Source organism: Neltuma alba, unplaced genomic scaffold (assembly GCF_004799145.2).
Source record: "Neltuma alba isolate B1F8T4 unplaced genomic scaffold, ASM479914v2 tig00012409_pilon, whole genome shotgun sequence".
Lineage (NCBI taxonomy): Eukaryota > Viridiplantae > Streptophyta > Magnoliopsida > Fabales > Fabaceae > Neltuma > Neltuma alba.
The window spans coordinates 1-19,254 of NW_021636901.1; the positions used below are offsets into that span (position 1 = coordinate 1).

General features: G+C 36.4%; 1 pseudogene; it reads right to left on the reverse strand.

Moving 5' to 3' along the window:
* Window positions 1-689: 689 nt before the first annotated feature.
* On the reverse strand, window positions 690-15,064 carry LOC114726875 (alpha-glucan water dikinase, chloroplastic-like; annotated as a pseudogene).
* Between the last annotated feature and the right edge of the window lie 4,190 nt (window positions 15,065-19,254).

Consider the following 19,254-nt stretch of genomic DNA (forward strand, 5'->3'; position numbering starts at 1 on the left):
ATAGTTGATATGAGGAACAGTACATCCTCGGTTGAATGCCTCCTAGCATGCTATCAATAGCAGCAAAGGACCATCAGTTATTTTGTTAGTGTCCAGGGTAATAGTAATGTGTTCAACAAAACTATAAGTTATAACAATAATTCCCAGAAATAATAATTACTACTTGCGTCCTTAATAAAGAGTTAGGTAAATAATTTGAGAATATTAATGAAATTAGTTAAGTTAGGTATTTGTAGTAAATAGATATTGTCTCCCCTAAAATACCCTTATTAATTATGCTCATTTAACTTACCTCTTGCTAATAACTTTTCACATGTGTAATCACTATAGGGATTAGTTGAAGGCAAATAATAAAATATTAGAGACAAAGTGAATTAGGATCTTATATTTAGGATCAAATTGAATCTCCAACTAGTTCTTATATTAAGAATCGAAGGTTGTAATTAAAAAGTTTATGGTGATGCAAAGAATACAGAAATAGCATGGGATGATCTCCCTCATAGATTGCCTCGTGCACAATTGTCAGTGTAAATAGAGAAGCACCCTGAATTATAAGTGCAGTGAAGTATGGTAATTAATATAAGAGCAGGAAACTCTACTTTTGATCAAGTTGCCACCTTTCACAAACCAGGTATCAAAGTCTAATACAGGCATTGTGTTTTATAGACTAATAGAGGCATGAGTCTTACTTTTTTATAGCCCTCCATGCTTGCTCCATCGTTGTTCACCTTCATCACCAGGCCAAGGCATTCCAGAGCTTTTCATCTTAGTTCTCAGGTCCTCTATCTGAAAATAAGACATTAGCTTTCATCTAAGTTCCTCCTTTCTTTTGAGAGACAATGGGGATTTTTTTTTTTTTTCCCCGGTAAGCATTTTTTTAGGGAAAAAAATCACATTTTTTGAAGAAAAACAACTTTTGATAATTTTAAAATGTTTTTTAAGCTTATCAAAATAATGAAATTTGAGTAAAAAGCATATTTCTATTATTTTAATAAACTTAGTAGCTTCTAAAAATAATTAGATTTAGCATATGAGATGGAATGTTCAATTCTTTATAAAAATATAGAGATAATTAAAGATCTTATAAAATTTGAAAATCACTAATAAATACTCCCTCCGTTCCTTATTATAAGAGACATTTGATACTTAAGGTATGTTCTATATATAAGAGACACTTAAAGTTGTCTCTAGTTTTTATATTGATTTCCTATTTTACCCCTATTTATTTTGTCTCCAACTCATACTCTCTCTCCCTCCTACTTCTCTTTCTTTTAATAATTTAATTGTTCTCTCTCATACTCTCTCTCCTTATTAATAGGGGCATTGTTAGAAAAAATATTATACTTTACACATTATTGTCCTCAACTAATTTTAACTGTTTTTTTGATCAACGTAATTTGGTTATTTGTCTCTTATAATAAGGAACGGAGGGAGTAATTTTTTATGAACAGAGATGCACGGAGATGTCACAAAATCTGAAAATCACTAAATAATAGATCCGAAATAATCTTACAACAGGTCAAGTTGGCATGGCATGTATTAAGGAGAAATAGGTAGAAAATCATTTAAAACAGTTTTGTCATGTGCAAGGAAGACCAAGGAAGCGCCACTAGGGAGGGGTAAGCATATAATCTTTAGCCCTAGAAAGAGAGGTAAAAGGAGACCAAGAAGGACAATGAGAGGTAAGTCATCAATTGAGATCTTCTAGTCAATGGTTTATCAAAAGAGTTGGCTTCAGGTAGAGCTCAATGATATTGTGTGATCTACGTAACCAGCCTCATTCTATGGGATAAGGCTTTTATTGTTGATGATGGTACCCAAACACAAAAATAATTTCTCCTTTTATAAAATCTCCATGCCATAAGTCACTTTTCATAAAATCTCTAAATTATCTAAAACTCACTTATTTTTTTAAGCTTAAACAAACAGGCCCTATTCTATTAAGGTTCAATGAAATTTCATTTGACTGCTACCAACAAAAACATACCAACTGGGGTGGTGCTTCCAACTGCAAAACTGTTTTGCGAATCTCTCCAAGGATACTGGAGTCTCCCTCAGCTAATGACATCTTCAGAAATTTAACCTTTTCAGCTACTTCCTAATAGATAACATTCAGTTAAAACTTCATTACACTACATAAAGGACTCACATAGTTGCAAATGTAACTACCTAAAAAAAAAAACATAAACACGTCTAATAACGAATACCACAAGTGCATTCAAACTATCATATATGTTTAATAACAAAAACATATAAATTTTCCATGAGAAAAGAAAGCCCCAGCAATTGGCTGCTGAAACAATATAGATTGAATAAAAGTTTAATTTGAAAGTTCCTTTGAATAATTACAGAAAGAGAATTTTTATTTGCAAATTTTATCATAATAGTTGAATGTAGCACCGTAAAGTTCTGCTGTTATGTCAAAGACAACATAACCCATGGAATTGTTCACAAGTCAGAAACTTAACCTAGACTAATTTGTATATCAGATGAATGATTCAACAGCCTGAATCAAACGCCAACAAGTTGTGCGTGTTACCAAATCATTATCCTCGTCATGAACATGAAAATGTGAGTAATTGAGGCACTAAAATCAAAGAAAGATAACCACAGAATACGAACTTGATATCTCATTTTCCAACATTATGACACTAGGAAAATGGAAACGTGATGTAGGACCTGATTTCGCTTATCAGCAAGAACATATTCAAATACTCCAAATGGTATGGCAACTGAGGTGGGAATCCCGATCCAGGTAGGCACTTTTCCTTTTAAATAAGCAATATTACGTGATTTAGCTCCAACCTGGAAAAACAGAATTTCTAAGAAAGTTACGCTGAAGTAACAGAGTGTACAGACATATATCTGGTACTTCCCCAAATCAAAAACTAAAATGAGAAAGAATGAATGTAGAGAAACCCATCAATAGCTGTTACTTTTTGAAAATCTAACCATTTCATTTGTGAACTCCTCAGATGATATGGCATATCTACCACTAAATTGCTTTTTGACCAAGCTTAATGTTGGCACAGAACCATCTTCTTGCAGCTGAGTTGATTTGGCATCAACCAGTTCATCCTCCTCTACCACACTGAAATAATTCCCAAACAAATGAAGAAAAATGGTAGAAAAAGAGAAGCAAGCAAAATTCATCAATTCAGATCACGGAGCAGGTGGTGAAATGGCTGTTTTACTATAGAAGTCGTTTCATCCACACTCAATGGATGCAAACATAAATCACTTAGATTTTTTTTTTTTGAAGACATAAAGATGTTACCTATAAACTACATCAGCAGATGTCGGTTTTACACGCAATAGCTTTCCTTTATTGGCTTGAAGATTGGCCAGGACATTGGGATCAAAACATGTAGCAAAACAGACCTGGAAAGCATGAGCACTTAAAGTCAGCATTAGCAATGTCAATGTACATGAAAGCATAATTACCTTCACAACAATTTCATCTTATTTAAAAAAATTTAAAAAAAAAAAAAGAAAGGAGAAGAGGCCACCTTCCCATGTCCCTTGAGCTCTAGCAGTCTTTAATCAAAATTTAGTTATAGTTTATCAGTAACATCAGCACAATCATACCAGATTATAATATCAAATCAATTGGATGTATAATATATGATAATCAAATCCCACATCCTGTGAAAATGCACCAATTATTTTGAAGATATAGTTTTATAATTTTATTAAGACCTAGTTGCCCACAAAGCAAGCCAGTTTGCAGCTTAGGCACCAAATATTTCATTACTAAAGTGTTGCTAGGTAGTCGTGTGACGTCATTCTGGTCACAGATCAAAATAATAAACAGGTGCAATCAAAACAATAAATAAATAACAGGCCTACCATTCAACAGTAGCATCCACAACACATGTAACAAAAGGACTATTTAAATTGTAACACCTTGCTGTTTCTCGCTCGTACAGAAACATGAGATAGGACATCAGGCATATCAGGTGTCAGGACAGCAACGGCGCCATCTGGAATTTCCTCCTCTCCTTTCACCCTCTTTGCTACTAAAATAGTAGGTTGGCCATATGATTTGTTCTGAACAGCAAGCAACTCATCCACAACCTCAACATATCCAATGGCTTCAACAGGGCTAATAACCTGCCAACTGTTCCAAGTGTGCCAGAATTGCAGTAAGATGGTTATCACTACAACTGAATAATGCTATGACAGTATACACCACGCTCAATACGGATGGCTACAGAAACTTTTTATTAAAGTTCAACAAACATGATCAGTTAACCTTCCAAGATGAGCTGTCTTTCGGAGAACTGGATCCAGTCGATTAAGAAGAGCGGATAGTGAAGCAGCAGATCCAGCACGGATAATTTCTTCAGTGAATATTTCTACCTGCAAGCAGAAATTTTCAGAAGTCTGAAACAAGGTAGTATGCTATAGAAGAATGAGTGAATGTAAGAGAAAGGACATACAGCCCATCTCTCCACCCCAAGTAGTGATCCAAGGTACTCTGCTGATGGTTGCAGAATTTGCTGGTACCACTCTGCCTTGTTTGTGAGCGCAAGACGTGTTCTATCAAGGATTGATTTTGCATACAGTGCCCAATGTGTGTCTTTACTCTTACACATGCTTAAGGCATGATCCCAACCCTTGAAGAGCAAAAAATAAAAATAAGACAAGTGGCGAATAATATTCATTAGTTAGATAGTCTTTGAAGGACTATGACATCTTAGATGTAGATATTTAGCAAAAACACAACGGCGTTTATGAACTTCCAGTACTGTCTTGAGCTTTGCATTACCAGTATCAAAATGCTTAATTTGCCCACAACAAACTCAAATTGATGTTTGTGAGCCTTATCTTTAATAGCCATTGATGAAAGAACTTCTCTCATTATTTTAAACCAATTTAAACTATGTAATTGACCAAAAGCCTATATTATATTGCATACTCAATAATCATATAAAGTAAATACAAAGGGCATGAAACAAAATCATCAAATCATTCATTTAAGTTTCTCTGTCTATACAACTGGATAATTACTTCTCTACCAACAAAGGGGTCAGTTTCCTTATCGAAGATAAACAGTGCACAATTCCACACTTCACTGATAGGTGTAATCTTTTTCAGCTAAAATATCACAAACATAAGCTTTACCGACCAAACTCTGCATCTAAAATGGTGACATAACTGATGAGCAAGAAATTCGTATGGCCAAAGATTCAACAAAGATATATACCTTCAAGCAGTAAATTAGATCTTCATTGTCATCTGATGAAAGAGCAAGATTTTCGAGAACCATACAGATGAAGTACATGATTTTCTGCATGAAACATAAATCAGCTGATTGACCATATTAACTTATAATAAAAGAACTTTAATTTATGAGATCAATTAAATAAATTGGTGAATATAGTTTGATCATAATGAGACCCTTTGTAGAAACATTACCTCTGGTCCAGCATTATCTAATTGTTCGTATCCCCTTTCCACTGCTGTCCTAACAGTAGAATCAAGGGAAATATCCAAAAAAAAAGATCTCTCAGACGATCTTGATGCTTATGTAGTAGTGGTTGAAGTTCTTGCCGAGCTTCTAGCAAACCCTATTGCAAAATCATGGGGAAAAGGCATTATATAAGGACATATGTGCAAGTAAAAATGGCTATTGACTGTATTGAAGATACACAAACCTCAAGAAGCAGTTCTACATCCTTAACCTCAATGTGATCCTGAACAAACTGAAGTAACTCCTGCTTGCGAGAAACACCATACAACTTAGTCCAACATTCAGAAGATATTACGCATCATAAACAGCTTCAAATAAAGCTAAATAGCATTACAGGAAAACCAGATGGCAAGCCAGACACTGGATTTATCTGCACCCCAACCATGAAGCCTTGACCCTGCAAAAAGATCGAATATGATGTTAAAAATATGAAGACCTATCATTCTAAGTACAAAATGATGCCCTTGAAAACATAACTCGGTTACTTTTGTTACCTCAGTATTGTAGCCCATACAGTTTGAAATAGCAGACTCAAGATCTGCACCCGAATGAACTGCCTGCAGATGATAAAATTTGTTACATGACAGATTATTATTTATCAGTTGACCTAAGTGGCTCAAGGTTAGGCAACACAGGGCTGGATGAAAGCCTCTTTAAAGTACACCAAGGAATGATAGATGCAAAACAGATCCAAATAGAGTATAGCATTTAATGGAGCCTACAAGATTAAAAGTAGAATTGCACCCCCTCCCTCTGCTTATTGTTGGCAACAGCAATTTAAATGCAATACTTACTGAGCTGCAATAACTGTCGTTTACAATCAGAAATATACAAACATATTACGTAGAGCTATTGTTAGGTATAAATGAAAAGTAGAAGAAAAATAGTTAAATTTGTTGTTCTGTTCTCTTCTGCTCATTATGAATTTGTGATAGCTGGCTAGTTAGGATTCTAACACATACATTAATTGTAACCTGATTTGGAGGGAGTCATGTTAGTTTATGAGATTCTCTTGTACTCTCTATTCCCTCTTCAGCTACCAGCCTTCTATCTTCTCCTATCAAGTGGTATCAAAGCTGGTGCTCAGTGGCTCTAAATAGGATTACCTGCAGAAGGCTCTAACTGACAGAAAGGATGAATGAATGTAGTAGACTGTAGCCATTTGGAAATCAGCTTTCCAAAGGTGGCTTATTGATAATTACCAATGCAGTACAGGACGCCTAAGTCCTACATCAAATTGTATGGCTGCTTAACAGGGCACTTAAGTAGGAGTGGTTCTCCTGCCATAATGGATCTTTTAAGTGAAGGTTCCCCACCTTGCTTGGATACCTATCACTCTATGCTGCAACATTTTATTTTTCATCCCCCCTCAATGAGACATTTATCAACAAGAACCATAATATAAAACTAATCAGCCAAGGCATTTCCAACAGAGAACAATTGTATGATAGAAAACATAACCAGACAACAAAGATATATCCATCCAACCTTCAAAGTCCTCATGTAGTTTCCAAGATCACGCAAAAGACCTTCCTTTTGATCTCTCCGGAAATTTGGTTCAGAATGGATTGCACGGTCATAGCTAAGAAGACGTTCTTTTGTTATCCCATTGTCATTCAAGGTTTTCCAGTAAACCCCGATATCAAGGTCACTATCTATATAATCAATCAGTGCCTGGACAGATTTACCAAACGAATCAAATATGAAACATGAGGCTGATGAGATAAGCCATAAGAAGTCCAGAAAATTCTCAAAATTACCTGGCAGATTACAACATCATCAGGACTAGTATTGTTGTGCAACTTCTGATGCCATTCCTCCATCATTCCACCTTTGCAATCATTCTTCCTCTGCAAACCATTTAGCACTTTTTTGTGACATCTTATATTCAAGCATATGGAAGGGAAAGATACATGAGGAGCTACCCATTAAGGGGAAGCAAATAACAAATCATACCCACCTGGACGACAAGGATCTCATCCCGAATCCGTTGTCCCACATCACCTTCACCTCCCCGACCAACAGTAGACATGATCATTCTTACAAGTTCCCTATAGCCTGGATAACTTGTATATACATTCTGGAGCAAGTCTGTAAGTCTATCCTGTGCTTTACTTATCTCACTGTTCCAATTAATACTTATTGTTAGTATTGGTGACCATAGAATGTTCTAGTATAGGCAAAGAAACATGACCACAATACATAACAGCAAATAAACTAACTAGTTCATGCTGATGATAAATTATGCCAGACATATAGCAGAAATTTAAATTATGGCAGATTCATGCTGAAGCTTTTATGGATTAAGGGATAAAACATCCCATTCACTAAAAAGCTCATTAGCAAAGCAAAAATTAAAGTTCATACGGGAATTACCGTGGCTTCACATTATAATTTTTGTTCCATATGAGCTGTCTTGTAGCCATGAACCTCATCCATACCAACATACCTGCAAGGCCCTTTGGGCCAGCATCTTTGGCTTGATCAATCAAATCTGCTGCAATGTTAAATCTGAGGGAAAAAAATTGAGTGGTCAATCCAGATCCAACTAAGTGTAATCATTAAAAACATTTTGGTTAGTAGACGAAATCAATAGTAATGCTTCAAAACACTTATATATATGAGATTCTTTAAGATGTTGATAAAGATTAAATTTCCAACTTCCATGGAAAAAATGCAATGAGATAATCTATTCAGACCAAAGCATTTAGCTGTGAATACAGATCCAAAGAAAAGATAGTGATGATTATTTTTATTTTTTGAATGGCAGTATGGCTTTGAAAACAACTACACATGCTAAGCATTTGACAGGGAATGTACAATAGGATCAGCCAACAAATGAAATTCCCTCTATTGTCCATGTGGAAAATGGATGTCGGTATCTATGAAAAACAGAGAAAGGACATAAAGAATGTTCAGGTTTAAGAAAATAGTTGGGGACAAAACACAACACTGAATCGCAATAAACCCTAAACCAACACCTAGTTGTCATTGATGAGTAGTTACAGTTTACAGAATATGAAGTCTGACATAAATTGATAATTCATGACAAACACAGAAGGTTTAAGTGGCGCAACAAAAGCAGATAATTCAAATTTTACTATCATTATTCTGGTCTATTTGCACAAGCATCTATAGCTTGGGAAAAAATTAGATGGAAGAGGAAGGACAACTAGAGGCAACTATTAAATAAAAAATCGAGCATTTGGACTCTAATGAAAGTTAATGATCATTTCTATATATCCATTCAATAGATTGCCAATAACTTTCACTATTGTAGTTCCATAATATAGCTTAAATAACAAGAATATAAAACTCTTTCATGGACCCCAAAGCACAATGTATGTTAATTTCAAAGGACTGATCATGAATATCGAATAATGAGAGAGACATCTTGGTTAACAATTTATCTAAAGATTTTGTTTATAAATGATAAAGCATAATGACGTCATACAGTCTATATAGCTGATCTCACCTAATGGGATAAGATTTGCTGTTGTGGTCATGAATATCATTGATAAGCCAAAAGAAATTAAGGACCAGGAGAAAGAGATAAAGAAAACTGAATTAAATTTGATATCATTACAAAATCGGCTTTCAAACTTTCTGTCATCAAAATTTCTGTTGTTTGGGTTTTAATTCTTCGTTGCCATGGTACAGTACTTAAATAATGATTTATCTGTAGTTTTCAAAAGTAAAGTGTTACAACTAAGTAGAGGTCCTAGGCTGCTCCATGAGCCACATGGTTTGCTAGAAGCAAACCGCTAGGGTCCACTATATCACTCAAAAGCTTCAAACATTAAGCAGAGGCTTAAGAATAACTTTGTCATCATTTCCAAGAGAAGCCCCCTAATTAAAAAGCTCTTGCCTCTTGAAGCATGGGCAAAGTACAAGCCCCCCAAACTTTGCACTGAGAATTCATTCTTAATTACGAAGAACGGTAGCAATCAAGACGTAGTTCTTAACCACTAAATCATGGAGGCTGTAATACTATGACTGCCAAGAACCAGATCCAATCCAGAAGTTAAACTATTAAGCGAAGGATCTTGCTTAATTTTATTGTAACCTTTAACAACCAGAAAACCAGGTTTCCTCAAGATCTACTAGGAAAACCTTACATATAACAGAGAAAAGTACTGTTGAAAACATGTATTTCTTGTACATAGTGAATTCGTTACTAGGATATTATTAAGGCCATAATACTGATTATTAGACTACCATAATGAGAAGGACTAGAAGCCAATTATAGGAAATTAATTCTCTGATTATTTGCCTATTTTACTTCCTGGTCTTCAGTCCTGATGGTGTATACATCTTGTAACACACTGGTACTAAAATTCTCAGAAATAAAACTCACTCTGTTTCCATTATTTAACCCACAAATACAATAGTACTTTATGATATCTAAAATTAGCATTGATGTGACATAAATTGTAGTTCTCAAGAGCTTACTGACCTATGCATAAAGGACTTTTGTGCCTCATGCTCCAATTCAGCTATTTTATCCAACAAAAACTTGGCTGTGCCTTGGCCGTCAGCATTAACCTTCCAAAGGAACAAATCTTGTTATCGGATTGAGTAAGGTGACACAAACAAATGCAAATTGATTAAAAGGATTGCCATTACAATTTGAAACAACCTGTGGTATCAGCTTCTTTCCATTGTCAAACCCTATATAAAAATCTGACCCATTGTTCTTAATCCATTTTTCACCGGACAGAAGGACAAAAGGCATTCCTTTAAAAGTATCATCTTCAACCTCAATATCTAAGGTCTGGACCTGAAATATTATTCAATACTCTTTAGAATTTTGACTCTAGATATCAAAGACTATAAACAACAAAAACCAAAACTTCAGAATAATTTTTAAGACACCTTAGAAGAAGGATCAGATGGACTCATTTGAAATTGTGTTTCAGCAGCCTCATGCACAGCCACAGAACCCGGGGGCAGAGCACTTTGAGGTGGTACCTGAGTTTACCGTTAGGATTATGACTAACATACCCATAAAAATATCAAAGGAACATTAGCATCGTTTTCAACATCAAATATCTTCCAGTATCTTTTAGTGAAGCCAAATTTTTATACTCACCGACCACTGTCCTTGTGTGGTTCTAGATAAGGCCCAGTGAAGAGTAATCGGCATTTTAAAATTGGCAGCTAGATGAATCTTAGTCTTGTCAGCATCCTTTGTAACAAGGACCTTAAGGATGCAAAAGTTTAATTAGAATAGGCAGTCAAGAAAACTTAAAAGGAGAAAAAGATGATAGCAGAAAATATCAATTGAGATGTTATGAAAGCAGAAAATATGAATTGAGATGTTATTTCCTCACCAGAAGATCATTATCACCAAGCTTGTAGATTTTCTTATTCAAAACAAGACCCTTATTCTGCTCCTCTCTTTCCTTGGCATAGCGTTCAAGTACTGTCAGTGTTGAGGCTTTCGGTGCAGCTACATCTTGTAGGCTTAAATCTTTGGCCACATGTTTGTTAATAAGCTGCATCAAATCTCTCCTTCTGCGCTGGATTCTTTCAACACTAAAATAGTTTTTGCTTTTCAATTGCTTCGCAACCTTTGTTTGTATCTCTCCTTTGGTAATCTTCTTACGTATCTCATCAATAGAGGCACCTTTCTCAAGCTCAGCTAGCAATTCTTTTTTTGCTTCCTCGAATTCCCTCTTTTATAGGGGGAAAAAAATAAATGTCAATAAAGCAATAACAGCACTACAGCACACATAAGAAGCAAAACAAGTGATATTATCCTGTCCATTTAGGTAACACTGACCAGGATAAGGGAAATCAAAGTGTATTTATTAAGTTACCAATTTTTTATCTGGGGAGTAGTTAGGCTTCCCAGCTTTTTCCCAGCGTATAAATGCTTGTATTTGTACAAGTTCATCAGGGATTGCCTTTATTTGAGAAACAGATGGCTCCTTCCCTTCGGTGGAACTAGTTCTATTTGTTAATCTTGCACGGAGGTCTTGTACAGAAATACCCCTCGCTACTTCATCCAACAATTCCTTTCGAGCTGCTTCATACTCCTCCTACACAAATGAGGGAAAAGATCACATATAGGTCTCACTGAATGGAAAAATCTTGATTCTTACAGCATGAAAATAGCTCTGTCTAATTCTACAAATTTTTTAATGAAAGCTATTTCCCAGATTATTTTAAAGCATCTACATGCCACAAATGCACCATGAAGGCTGTTTTACTAAGCCTGATAACTGATAGCTGACACCAAAGGTAGGTGTGTGATACACGCATTTCTACAAAAGATCTAAGTACCTGACATGATATTTTCTAGCCATAACCAATTAAAGACAATAAAGAATGTTTATTCCTCTTCTTATGAGAATACAATGGAGAGAGAAAAAGCACTGGAAACAGTGACGTTGAACAAACAATTGGAGAACCATAGGTTTTACTATGCACCATGAAGGCCTTTTTACTAAACCTGATAGCTGACACCAAAGACAGGTGTGTGATGAACACATTTCTACAAAAGATCTGATTATCTGGCATGATATTTTCTGGCCATAACAAATTAAAGACAATAAAGAATGTTTATTCCTCTTCTTATGAGAATACAAAAGAGAAAAAACATGGGAGACAGTGACGTTGAACAAACAATTGGGGATCTACTAGTTAAGTCTTGCTCTTTTCACCAATTATTATTATAGGGCAGCCAAACAACAGAAAATAGGTTTTAGACCCATAATAGAAGATCCTAAGTCAGCTGAAATATCAAAAACAGAATGCATATGGGACAGCAGTAAAGCATTATAATACATAGCTTTAATGGGCGATTCCATGTGACTAAGACCAAACTAAGATAATTTTTTTGGCATGAATAAGCAAGGACTTGTGCCCAAAATATGATTCAAATTATCAAATTCAATAAAATTCCCAAGGCAAAGGAGCAAGTAATGTAGCAATGAAGTTTGAGAGGGAAAAATAAATGCAAAATTTGAGAATCACTCATAAAAAATTGGCAGATCAAGCAAATAGAATACAAGACAAATTGAAAATTCAAGGCCAAATGGAAGATATAGGAATCTATTGATCACTGACCTTCTCTTGCTCTGGATTATACATCTGCTTACCCTTTCGTTCCCACCTGAGGTATGCTTGAATCTGTACAAGGTCTTCAGGAACTGAAATTTCATGAACTGGCCTCTCTTTAACAGGTGGCCTCTCTTTCACAGGTAACTTGATAAGAAAGTTTTCGCCATTGTTTTTGAACCTGTAATTAGTGTAAAAACATATTTTTTTTGTTAAATTCGCGCATAAGCATGACTACAAAGGGAGAAAAACATGAACAACAACTCACCACTTATTCTTAGCTTCATCAAATACAAGGAACTCAATAGCTTGGGCTGCGGGATCATCAATTTCTATTTTAAGAATGAATCCTGAGCCAGACTAATTTGAAAAAAGAAGGAAAAAAAAGAAATGAAACAAAATCCTGAGCCAGACTAAATAGAAAAAGAAACAAAAAGTAGGCTGACAAAATTTACTTATATGGTTAGAGCTAGCAGGTGAATCTGCCAATAATTTCCAAATTTGTTTTCTTGTTGCAAGTCTCTTTTTCAACTTACTTTCACAAAAGGACTTCTAAGAGCTTTGTTTTTATATACTGTTGTTCCATCTGGCTGACGAGAAGGAAGTACCCATTTCCTGAAAACAGAGACAAGATATGAGGCAGAAAATTTTCTACACATAAAAGGATGATTAAATTAATAATGAACTCCTAAACTGCTTCAGGAAAATAGAAATACTTAGAAAAATTAGTGTTGAACATACGCTTGCCTATCATGAATAACTCCCCAGTGCATAATCAGAGAGTCACTACCATATGAAACCTGAATATCTACTTTTGTCATAGACCCTGGGGCTACAGAATCAACACCAACCTGTACAACATTGTATACCGCCATCGATTAGTTCATAATTCATAGATCACTAATTCATTATAATATTATATAAATCCGTAAAAGCCATTCAATGTTCAGGACCAATTGCATACCTGCAATTCTATATCCCCATTAAGTTTGTATTTCCCTGAAAGCTGCTCCACGGCCAAATGCAGTCAATACAACAATAAGTTAGATTGAATAACTTGCGCCAAAATGCAAAGACACGTTAGATTATTATTTATGTGCCGATATAAAATGCAATCCAGAGAGGAAACTAGTGTATAGTTCAAAATTCATGTCATGATGCTAATGATTGAACTGTGGCTGGCAAGTATCTAAAAATATGTAGATGCATATGCTAATCGCTTGAGCATAAGAACTTGAAACCTCAAGTAGGTGATTGTCATTTTTAAGATTTAGCCTTCGTGTCATATAAGGGTCAAATGTATCCAATTTCCGCTACATGTTGGTCAATACAAATGCCAGAATATATTTCAAAATCTAGAAAGGTATTCACAGGCCCAAGAAAATGCACGGCTGCATTTACTTCAGTCTTTTTATTTTCTATGGCGGGCGTGACCTCAAATGCTAAAGCATTTACATTGACTTAAAAATGAACTCTATATTTCTTTATACCCACAGAACAGGAAGTGTTAGCTGGACATCTTGTAATATAAACAGAATGCATGGTACTAACCAGTCGCTAATAATACGTTCTTAACGAAAGGAAATTTAATATTCTAAAACTAATCCTGACCAACGTTTTTTTCAAGCGAGGTTGAAGTTTACCTCTGAAGCGTGATCTGTGGTTAACACAGCATGGGGAATACCTGCAACTCGTCCAAGCCTTCCCATGGCAAATTTTCGTTTCCTCACATACAACTTGTTCCCACGAAATTTGGAAGAAAGAAGAAAGTTTTGTGTTTGTGCTGACCCTTGGTTGACAGTCACAGCTTTGAATAGAGAGTTTGCAGGTATGCCAGAAGAATTAACCTTACTTTGATATTCTGCAACTGATGGACAAAGCGAAGTCGGGTAGAAGATACTTCGGCCGACAGTATTACTCATATTGGTGAATCTAGTCCCTGTTCCTTTCAACAATAAAAAAAAAAGATAAATAAATAAGAATAGTTTGTATCGGAAGATGAACTCAAAACATTATATACACATTGGGAATCGCCAGTCAGAAAATGCTCAAAATCATCATCAGCTTATATTAACTTATTTCCACCGAATTCATAATAGCAAGCTCTGTATTCTTATCCTAACACCTAATCATCAAGTCAACCCAAACTTCCAAATCAGAAATACACTTTCATTTTCATGCATTTAACTGGATTATGATAACAAAATGAAACACAGTACAACACACGCATTCATGTTGAAATTCATCTCCAGTTCAGTGAAACTGCAGAAATTCGAAAGATGCGGAGAATAAGAAAACTCAAGCGACTCATTTCCGCTGCATGAGGAGCAAAGCAATCCAACTGAACCAGCGAATTCGCAAAGAAAAACAAACTTGAAAACGAGGAAATTACTTCCAGTTGGAGCTCCAGATGAGAAGTGTCCGACCAAAATCACGGATAGAATAACAATGAAACAGGAAGAGGGAAGCAAGTGGGTAGAAAAATGAAGAAGAGATCGGAGAAGTGAATAGGTGCTCTGAGTGCGAAAAGATCGTGTTTCTTCAACCGCACTGTGCAAGAGATCCTACGTCGGAAAGATGGCACTTTATCAACGAAGTCGGTTGCGTGGCGCCCTTTGATTTGGCCGCGTCTCAAGGCGGCTTGGAAATAGGGGCGTGCACGTGGGATATACATTGGCGCGACGACCGGTAACGATTTGAAGACAAACCCGTGGGGCCCCGAGATTGCGGACTCTTGATACTGTTGATGATACTTGCCTGATAACCAATGACTTCCTTCCCAAATCTCTTTTTTTGTTTTTTGGGATTTTTTTTCAATTTTACCCTTTCTGATATTTAATGAACTGACTGCTTATTCAAGCTGGAAAAAAAAAATGAACGCCTATTTTTCAAATTTTAATACTTCGCTCCTTAATATATATATATATACTCCTCCGATCTTTAATATAAGACCCATTTAACTAATTTGATTAGATTAAAGAAGTTAGGTAAGTTAGTTAATTATAAGAAAAGTGACACATTTTTCCTAAAACACCATAATCATCTTTCTTAATAACCCTCTCCCTCTTCTACTTGGTTATGATTGAGGAAGTATTCATAGGGGTAATTTAGAAAAAACTGATAAATATAAGAAATAGGTCTTATATTTAGGACCACAACTAACTCAAGAATTGGGTTCTATATTAAGGACCGGAGGAGTATAACATAATTTGAAAGTAGATTTTATAAGTAAGATGTATTTTACACATTTATTAATTTTTTTAAATCAGTCTTTTTGATATTTTGTTAATAATAATTAAGTAAGAGATGGATTGTGGGAATTACGGAAGATGAATAAGATATTTTTAGAAAAAATATATTATATTAATTAATTTAACTAACATTCTTAATCTATTCAAATTAGTTAATTAGATCTTATATGAATAACTAAAAAAATACAAGAGAGAGTTGCTATAAAGTTTCAAGCTAGAAACATAATTATTAAAAGGTTTTAGTACAACATAAAAGCCTATAATAACAAATTCTATAATAGTAAATAAGAACTACTCCTCCGGTCCTTAATATAGGACCCAATTGGTGAGTTGGCTTTGGTCCTAAATATAAGACCCATTCTCATATTTATCAATTATCTCTAAATTACCCCTATGGATACCCTTTCAACCATAATCAAGTAGAAGAGAAAGATGAGGTAATGGCCGGAGAGACAGGTGCGAGTGAGAGCGACGGTGGTAGTGGTGGTACCGTGGATAGTGACCGGAGAGAGGGACGTGAGCGAGACAAGGGGTTGGGGATTGGAGATGCTCCAGTGAATTTTGTCTTTGGATCTGGAAGTGGAGGAGGGAAGGATGTCGAAGGAGGGAAGAAAGCTTCTATGATACCTAATAGGCGAGCAGTTCCTTTGTCGTACAAAGAGAAACTTTTGTCCTTGGGGTGTGGTGGTTTTTTGGTTTCACATGATGAGAATGAAGATATAGTTAATGGATGGAAGTCTTTCTTTAGCAAGAAGAACCAATGCGCAGAAGCTAGGGTGGATGTGGAGGATGCTGAAGGGGTGGAGACGGAGGGAAATACTATCAAACAGCGATATCCAGAGTTGAAAGTGTCGGCTGAACAATATACAGCGTGGTGTCAACCTTGGTGGAATTCTCTGATTATTAAGTTGTTAGGGGCACAAGTTTCGAAGCATATTTTAATGGATAGGGTTCGAAGAATGTGGAAACCAAAAGATCCTATGAAGGTTACTCCTCTTAGTAATGATTACTATATTGTTTCTTTTACCAGCAGGTAGGGGTGGAAACAGGCCAGGCCAGGCCAGGCTTCACCCTTAACAGGCTAGGCCTGTGTTGAAGCCTACCGGCCTGAGCCTGGCCTGTGGCCTGTGATAGGCCTTGTGTTCAGCCTAAGCCTGGCCTGTACAAAAGCCTGGCCTGGCCTGGAGCCTGTTAAAAAGCCTGAAAGTTTTGAAAATTTCAAACATACATAAATTAATTCAAAATTATAATAACTCAATCTAAATATCTAATATTCAAATTATAATAATAGGCTGACTTTAAAACTAGTTTTTTGAGGAGAAGATGCAGTCAAATAAGCCATAGATTCTAGACGAAACAACCTATAATGGTCAGCTAAAAAAATCAATCAATAATAACATAATCCATTGATGCGTTCTAATCAGTTTTTGAAAAAAAATTTGCAAAACTAGCAAATGAATTAAGGCAAATCTACTATCAGAACAAGAACCATCCTTCCAGGCAAACATCTACTATCAGAACAAGCAATTTATGTTTCAAATAGTAACATCTACTATCAGAACAAGAACCATCCTTCCAGGCAAACACAGAATGACAGAGCAGAAAATATTTCAATTAAACTATCCCTAAAAGAAACACAGCAGTGGATAACTAAAAAACCAGCAAAGCACCGAGCATTGAGTACCAGCACCAGCACTAGCAGATTGGAAGTCGAATAGCGAACGGTGAATGGAGGTCGAAAGTCGTTTGATTCAGACTAGGGTTCTTCGAATAGGTTAGCTTACCTGGCTAGATGAGCCATGAGGATTGACGAGGAAGAGTTGTCGACGTTGGTGATGGTTCAAGCTCCGACCTCCGAGTTGTGGCTTGTGACTGTGAGGACTGAGGAGGAGGATGACTCGACGCCTTCGATGTTGTGGCTTGGGCTTGGGAGTCGACGCGGCCGAGGATATGGAGACCGGAAAGCAGAAGCCATGAAGATTGAAGAGAGGTAGGCGACTACGTGACTGAGCGTCCTTCACGCCGATGCTAAGCAACTGAGCGACACCGGTGAGCACAAGCACAAACCGTGGAGTCGAGCGCCTGTCTGTTTGACTCTGAGACTGAGGTAGGAGAAGGAGACCAGAGATGGAGAGTCGATCTGAAAGGTGAGACCATGACTCTGGGACTGTGAGGGTGAGAGTGAGAGCGGCGGTCCAAAATTGAAATGAAGATTGAGGGGAAAACAAAAACCTAAGGGAATTACGGAGTGAATAATTTTTTTTTGCCAATTCACTTAACAGGGTTTAAAATTATATATCATGTAAATGAAGTAACAATAAAACGTAATGGTACAGTGGTAAAGTAACTTCTCCCTCACAGGTTCTGGGTTCGAGACTTACATTTTCCATGTCCCACATAAAACATAATATCTGAAAAAAAAAACATAACAGGCCCAGGCCGCCTGACAGGCTTTACAGGCTTCTCATGGAGCCTGAGCCTGGCCTGTTAAATGAAATAAGCTTCTAAAAAAGCCTGAGCCTGTGTTTTTTTTAAAACAGGCCTGGCCTGATCAGGCCCAAAACAGGCCAGGCTGCAGGCCCCTGACAGGCCGCCTGGCCTATTCCCACCCCTACCAGCAGGGAAGATAGGGATTATGCTTTCCAAGAAGGACCATGGATGATTGATGATCATTATTTAATAGTGCAACGGTGGAGACCGAACTTTAATCCTTGGAAAGCAGATTTACAACGTAAGATAGCTGCATGGGTTCGCATCCCTGACCTTCCGATGGAATTTTATAATGTGGAATCACTTGGTCTTATTGGTAATATGATTGGGAAAACTATTAAGGTGGATCGCTCTACGTCAATTTATGATAAAGGGGGCTTTGCACGTATCTGTGTTGAGATTGATCTTCAACAACCTTTGTTGTCTGCTTTCATGGCTTTTGGTGAGGAATGGCAATTAGTTTATGAAGGATTACATCAGGTGTGTTTTCACTGCGGGAAATATGGCCATGAGAAACATCAATGCCTGCAGCTATCATCTGAGGCTGGGAATATGAATATTAATTCAGGAGAAGAGAAGGACGGAGTGCAAAATATGCAGAATCCGGTGACGGAAATTACGACGGTGGTGGAGGACGTTCATCTTGGTCCGCAAATGCTGATTAGGCGTGATTCTCGCCGGAATATAATGTTTACGGAAAAGAGGGGAGTTGATGGAAGGAATCAAGGGGTGGATATCAAGGGATCTGGTGCAGGAGTTAATGGAGCGGAGAAAAAGGGGAATGTTAATGGAAAGATTGGGAAGAATCAATTAAGGATAAAGAAGGTGTATAAACCCGTTGGTGAGAAAAAGGATAAAAATAAGAATATTATTGAGTCCACAAATAATAGCCAAAATTCTGGGGAAGAAATTAGTTCCAATTCATGGACTTTAATTGGCTCAAAAAGGAAGGTCGTTGAGAAAATTAAATTC